We start from the raw sequence: 7,841 nt of genomic DNA, 5'->3' as shown, positions 1-7,841 counted from the left end.
TGGCGCAGTGGTTGAGAGTCCGCCTGCTGATGCAGGGGATACAGGTTCGTGCCCCGGTCCGGGAAGATCCCACATGCCGCGGAGCGGCTAGACCCGTGAGTCATGATCGCTGAGCCTGCGCGTCCGGAGCCTGTGCTCCGCAATGGGAGAGGTCACAATAGTGAGAGGCCCGCGTACCGCAAAAAAAAAAAAAAAAAAAGACCACATACAAAAGGTTGGGAGTTAAAATAGTATTAAGTTTCTCAACAACATTGGATGCTAGAAGACAATGGATCATTGTCCTTAAAATTCAGAATTAGAAAACGACATTTAATTTAGATATATTTAGACATGCATAGTATCAAAACGTTTATCTTCTTTTTATCCCTCGTCAGGATGCTATTGGAGGATGCACTTCAGCAAAACAAGAGAGTAAACCAAGGAGTAGGTCATCAGATCCAGGACCCTGGATAGTCCAAGGATGACTACTGTGTGATAGGTCTGGAAAGAAATCAGTACAGATCCAAGCCTGAGGACAGACATCTCTAGGAGGGAGGTCTACATGGGGAGGAAGTGGCAATGAAAAGGGTGAAAAATGGGATTCGCAGGCATTTTACAGAAGGAGAATGTGGGAGAAAGTTCTTTGAACCTAGTCAGAGGTTCAAAGAAAACTAAACAGAGGAAAAAAAAAAAAAGGGTAGGGTGAGGGTGGTTAATGTCATTATTCTACACTTCTAGGCTAAGTAGTAAACAACATAAATACATGCTAGTGGTATTGAAAACTGAAAAATTAAGGAGGAATCCCATATTTTCCTAAATACAGAAAAACTTCTTGGCATAAAGTTATGCTTTATAGTAATCAGTTATAAAATCAAATATTGAAAGCAATCTAAATGTCCAACAAGTAGGGAATGGTTAAATAAATTGTGACATCACTTCATGGAATTTAAATCAATAACATTGCAGTCATTTCTGCACACCAAGGATTCACTATAGAACCTGCCTTGAGAGCAGCTTGTTAAATTGACAGGAGGACTGAGAAGAGAATGAGAGTTGCTTGCGTGTTACTGTTGTGGGAAACTAAAACTAAATGCCTGCAGAAAGATCAATCAATCAAGTAAATGCCCAAACAGGCAACCTCAGAGCTCCCACGTTGTTAGTATTTAGTATTGTAGATAGGAAGTAGGAAACAAGAGGTAGATGTTTTGGTAAACCTGTATCTGATGGCTTTGGGAAGGAGGACACAAGGGTTAGTAATAGCATGATCTCAAAGTGGTACCACCTGGAAAGAGACGAGACGGATGGTGGGGGCAATGTCGACCTACCTCAAGAGTGAACTGATTCACTGCGTAATAGGAAACCAGTGGGGAAAGATCTCAGATACAGTCAAGAACAGAGGACTCACATTCCCTTTTTCCTAGGACCAGATCCTCAGCAGATCAAAAAAGCCACCTTCTACCCCAGCAGCACCAGGCATGAAGCCCTGGCTGTTCCTGAACAGGGCCAGTGAGGCAAGGAGGCAGGGACCCTTGGGGAAACCTGCTGGTGACTCCAAGCCCCAGAGGGGCTGCCAGAACTCTGAGCCTTATGCAATAGGGCTGTTAGATGGCTTCAACAGAAGTGCCCTTTAGGGGTTGAAAAACTGATCAACTTTGGCTATACATTACCCACCCCCACCCCTAACCCCAGAAACAAGACAAATAAAAACACGCTATGAGAGTACAAGAGTCTATATTACATTTTCTTGTCTTAGTTAAGACTATTTTGAAATAGAAACTTCAGCCAAAGAAGCAAATTCACTGTAAGGATACAGGGGAATCTCTTGAACCCATGGGTTTGAAACATAGCCAGGGAACTAAGAATGGAAAACTATCACACACAAAATCAAATGTCCTCTTAGTCTCTGGTCTGTCTGTCTGTCTCCTACTCTCTCTCCCTCTTCGTCCCTTTCTCCTTCCCTACCTTTCTCCATCTCTACCTCTTCCTCCCTGTCTTTCTTCTCTATCCCTTTCCCCCTTCCCCTCAAGGACTCTCCCTCTGTTTTCTCCTTGGGTGGGTCTCATTCTTTTCCCTCTCCACCTACTGGCAAACCTTGAGAGGTAGTTTTGTCTCCTGTTCAAACTGCTTTTACTTAAGAGAAATGTTCTCCTTCCCCACTTCCTACCCCATTTTACTGAATAAAATTCTCTGTGGTTTATAATATCAACTACTTTTGACTACTATTTTGAACTCGCTGGCTCAATTGTCCTTCTCTGGCACCAGTCTGGCAAAAATCCCAGGCCTCGATCAATCTGATGGTTCATACTATCCGTATGTGTACCTGTGCTGCTGTGAACACTTGGAAAAAAGCATAATGTGCAAATTGGTATGATTGGCACCACAATGAATTCATGGTCTCCAATCTCCACTGGGCTCTTACAACACTGTCCAGGAATTCTTTGACTCCCATATCCTGTTCACACACCCATTCTTCATAGATCTTCCTTACTCTTATCACATCTCCAATCCTACTGCCTCTCTCTCACTAGTACCAAGTTTCCTCATCTCTTACTGTAGAAAGAAAAGGCAACTGGTAATAATAGTAGAAGATTATTAGAAATAATAATAGAAGAGAACTCTGTTAACTTTTATCAGTGAATCATTCTTTGATTTTTTTTTCCCGTTAACAAGACAGGCATCTCTTCCCTTACCTGAGGCTAATCCCTTTACAGTGTTCCTTCAACATCCTCAGGGATTATCCCTCTTTTACATATTACTTGCAGAAGGCTCACCCTCACTAAGTTACAGTGCATCTATCCGGGGGTTTTTTGTAATTAACAATGGTTTAATTTTATAAGATTACAAACCTGTTCTTATAGATATTTCACATAGAATAAATTGTCCAACAATATGCCCCAATTTTTGTTCAAAAAAATAACTTCACCATACCAACCTTAAAATGAGTATTTACTTTCGGAGAAATAAAATCAGTGAGCATAAGTATCTTTTGCTATACTAGGAGACAGGTTATTTCCACAAATAGGGCTGCAGTGATCATCTTGGTTCATTTCATTTTTTTAAATTTTATTTATTTTAATTAATTTATTTGGCTGCACTGGGCCTTAGTTGCGGCACATGGGATCTTTAGTGGCAGCATGTGGGATCTAGTTCCCTGAGCAGGGACCGAACCTGGGCCCCCTGCACTGGGAGCACGGAGTCTTAGCCACTGTACCACCAGGGAAGTTCCCTGTTCATTTCATTTGATGAAATATCATCTGTGCATATCATTCAATTCTCAACTCATTCCATCAACTAAATTTTTTTTTTTTTTGCAGTACACGGGCCTCTCACTGCCGTGGCCTCTCCCGTTGCGGAGCACAGGCTCCGGACGCGCAGGCTCAGCGTCCATGGCTCACGGGCCCAGCTGCTCCGCGGCATGTGGGATCTTCCCGGACCGGGGCGCGAACCCGTGCCCCCTACATTGGCAGGCAGATTCTTACCCACTGCACCACCAGGGAAGTCCCTGCAATAGCCTCTTAATTTCTCCCTTTTCATTCACTCTTGCTTTACCTCAGTATATTTATACCATCTTCTTATGATATAAATCTAGTTTTATATAACTTTCCAAGTTCTCCCATACCTTTGAGCCTTTGCATATGCCACTTTCTGTGTCTGGAATGCTCTCTCCTTTCTCTTTGCATGGCGAACTTCTACTCATTCATCAAGCCTCAATTTAAATATCATTTTCTCTGGAATATCTTCACTAATCATTCTCAAACCAGGCTTATAGTCCTCTTTATTTTTTCTTCATAGACCCTCTTACAATTATAATCTAAATATTTTATTTGGATAATTATTTGTTTAATATCCATCTCCCCACTATGTGTCTTGCTCACTGTTACATTGCAAACCATCAGCACAATGCTTGGAGCTTGGAGCATGGTAAATAAATATTTGTAGAAAAAAAATATTTTTAAGTGAATATTTAAGTAGTTAAATGAATAAACATTTGAACGAAGCACATCAAGAATCAAAAATATTGGGCTTCCCTGGTGGCACAGTGGTTGAGAGTCCACCTGCCGATGCAGGGGACACGGCTTCATGCCCCGGTCCGGGAAGATCCCACATGCCGTGGAGCGGCTGGGCCCGTGAGCCATGGCCGCTGAGACTGCGTGTCCGGAGCCTGTGCTCCGCAACGGGAGAGGCCACAACAGTGAGAGGCCCGCGTAACGCAAAAAAAAAAAAAAAAAAAAAAAAAATCAAAAATATTTATCTCATTAATTCACTCATCACTCTCTGAGACTCATTCTACGTGAACAGTACTAAATAAGGCAAAGCTTTATATATAACCATCTTTATTGCAGTCTTATTTATAAAAATATAATATACAGATGATCTGAATATCCAACAAAAGGAAACATATGCATACTAAAATGAGGTAATTTCTTCTCGAATCTAGCTGATCGTCAGACTCCCCTGAGCAACTTTCATAAAAATAGAGATTTCTGGGTTTCACTGGACCTACAAAATTAAGCTCTCTTTGAGTGGACACAGGGAAAAAAAATTCCTTAGTTTCCTCTGATGATTAGCCAGGTTTTGGAACCACTGGGTTTAATGGGAAGAATAGAAGTAGGGCTAACTTTGTTGCTTATCAGCTCTGAAACCAAAGGCAAGTAAATTTTCAGACTTCCCTGAGGCTCAGTTTCCTCATCTGTAAAATACCAATCCCTGGGGTTGGTGAGGAGTAAATAAAATTGGTGTCTGTAAAGTACTTGACAGGTACATTAAGTAATTGTTATTATTGTTAAGGTACATTGGCACTATAGAATATTATACAGCTACTAAAATAACCTCTCTGAAAAAAATTCTTGTTCTCCTATGTATGTCAGTCAAAGTCCTGGAAGAAAGGACCTGGTACACTGAAACTGCGTATTTTGAGGGGATTTAACAAAGGGATTATTTACAAAAGGTTTAGGGAAACCAATAAGGATTATTGCAGAGCTTTGGGTCTGTCAACAGCTGTTACCAATCCTAGGCCAGAAGGGAAGATCCCAGAAAGGGTAGGTATGAGAGAGACAGCCTCTGATAGGAGATGGAACCTTCCATAAAGGAACACAGCCAACCCACAGCAATCCCTCAAAGAGGGAGGGGAAAATAAATACTCTTATGTGGTATTGGGTTAATCCATACAGAAGAACGCAATAGAACTTATTGATGGAGTCCTTACTGGTCAGCTTCTGGGGACACAAAGCAGAATGGAGAAGGGAGAGAAGTTGATCTGGACTAAAGCAGGGTACGAATCATATACACAAGTATTTCAACAGTATAAAAATATCCGTAGCAATTATATTTAAGTAAATACATAAACATTTTATTATTGTTTTTTGGGGGGAAGTGGGACTATAGATTACTTTTCCTACTCTTTCTAATTGTTTGAATCTTCTAAAGTTTCAACCATAAATAGTAATAGTTAAGAATCATCGAGCACTTATTGTTGTATATAGTATGTGTATTAATACATTTCATCTTTGCCGCAACCCTGTAAGGTAGGTACTATTACTATCTTCATTTTACAGATGAAGAAATTTCAACTGGAGAGGATAAGTGACTTATCCAAAGTTACAGAGCCACAGGAAGTAAACTATGGAGCCATGATTTAAATATAGACATTCTCCTCTGGGGTCCATGCATTTAAAAGCTCTACTATGTTATTTATATTCATAGTAGATAACAAGAAAGACTTTTAGGACTTCCCTGGTGGCGCAGTGGTTCAGAATCTGCTTGCTAATGCAGGGGACACGGGTTCGAGCCCTGGTCCTGGAAGATTCCACATGCTGCAGAACAACTAAGCCACAGCTACTGAGCTCGCGTGCCACACTATTGAAGCCTGCACGCCTAGAGCCTGTGCTCTGCAACAAGAGAAGCCACCGCAATGAGAAGCCCGCGCACTGCAAGGAAGAGTAGCCCCCGCTCACCGCAACTAAAGAAAGCCCGCGCGCAGCAGTGAAGACCCAATACAGCCAAAAATAAATAAATAAACAAATAAATTCATTTAAAAAAAAGACTTTTACAAAGAAAAAAATGAATAAGCTTGAATTTGTTTTAAAGAAAAACATTTTTACAGTACATTTTCCTGGTATTCAATTAATATTAAATATATATAATATACATAATATTTGTATAATAAACATAGTAATGTATAAAAATATTTATACCCTTGTTGCCTCCTGGATGAGGCCACCTAGAATAAAGACTACATTTTCCAAATCCCCATGTAACTAGGTGTGGTCATGGCTAAACTCTGGGCAATGAGAAGTAAGCCCAGAAGTTAAGTGTGCAGCATCCAGAAAGTGTCTTTGAAGGGAGAGGGTAAGCACTTCTCTCCTTTATTCTTTCTGTTGGCTGGAATGAGGACATAATGACTGGAAGTTAAGCAGCCATCTTGGATGATGAGGCAAAAAACACATCTTAAGTCTGAGTAAGTAGCAAGATAAGAAGAATTTGTGAAGCCTTTACCAGCCTTGGAATACTCATCTCCAGACTTTTTTTACATAAGAGAAAAATGAACTTCTCTTTTCTGTAAGCCATTGTTTATTTGGAGTTTCTGTCAGTCACAGCTGAACCTAATCCTAATCAATACTTTTACTTACCTTCCTTTCATCTTCTTTCTGCATATTTGTTTCCATTCTTCCCTGCCATGTGCCAGACACATCTACTTTTCTCTTCCTCTCCGTCACTTTTCCTGTCCTTATTCCAATAAATGTTTATTGAGCAATGCTATCTACTAGATTCAGAAGAACAAAATGCAGATGATTCTGGCTCTACTACTTAGGCATTCATGGTCTAATTAGGGGCGACTTGTAAGTAGGTGCAATATGGTGCAAAAAATACCATAAGGCGGTATGTACAGAGGACATGGAGAGAACTTTGAAACTCAACTCATGCGTAAGCTTTCCTGTTTATCCATAAATCTGTATATCCTAAACAAAAATCTTTTATCTTCTTTCTTTGTATCAGCTGTCTTTCTCCTTCTCTAGTATGTTAAATGTTATAGTGGTGACATAACAAGACTGGTATGAGATGGGTATAACTAGGTCCTTGGGCCTGTTCTTTTCGTTTTGGACCCAAAAACCTTAAAAAGGAGGTGGATGTGAAATTGATGTTTGTAGATGTCAAAAGGCCTTAAAATATTGCGGGATGATAGAAAACCTGCAAATGTGAAATGTTAAAATGTGGGTCAATTGGTAGGTTCAGAATCTTCTATTGTTTTTTAATTGTTTTTTGTCTGTGAGTGCCATGCATATAACATTAGGTACTCAGAGGACTAAAAGATTAAATAGAACACTATCTGTGCTCTCATGGAGTATATGCGCTTAATGGATTACAGTAGAACATAGGGTAAGGACCAAAATAGAATTTTAAAATGCTCCTTGTTTCTCCAGGGCAAGATGAACTACCTGACTCCTGAGCCATGAACTACCTGGTGAGAGAATTGTAAACCAGAAACATCTTGACTCCTGAGACTACGATTAAGAAATGTCACAGAGGGCTTCCCTGGTGGCGCAGTGGTTGAGAGTCCGCCTGCCGGTGCAGGGGACACGGGTTCGTGTCCCGGTCCGGGAAGATCCCACATGCCGCGGAGCAGCTGGGCCCGTGAGTCATGGCCGCTGAGCCTACGCGTCCGGAGCCTGTGCTCCGCAACGGGAGAGGCCACAACAGCGAGAGGCCCGCGTACCGCAAAAAGAAAAAAAAGAAATGTCACAAGATGATGATTAACCCCAGCTTCTTTGTTCTTCCCCTTTAAGAAACCCCTAGGACTTCCCTGGTGGCGCAGTGGTTAAGAATCGGCCTGCCAATGCAGGGGACACAGGTTCGAGCCCTGG

Source organism: Tursiops truncatus, chromosome 5 (assembly GCF_011762595.2).
Source record: "Tursiops truncatus isolate mTurTru1 chromosome 5, mTurTru1.mat.Y, whole genome shotgun sequence".
NCBI lineage: Eukaryota > Metazoa > Chordata > Mammalia > Artiodactyla > Delphinidae > Tursiops > Tursiops truncatus.
Note: the sequence above shows the minus strand (reverse complement) of the source record.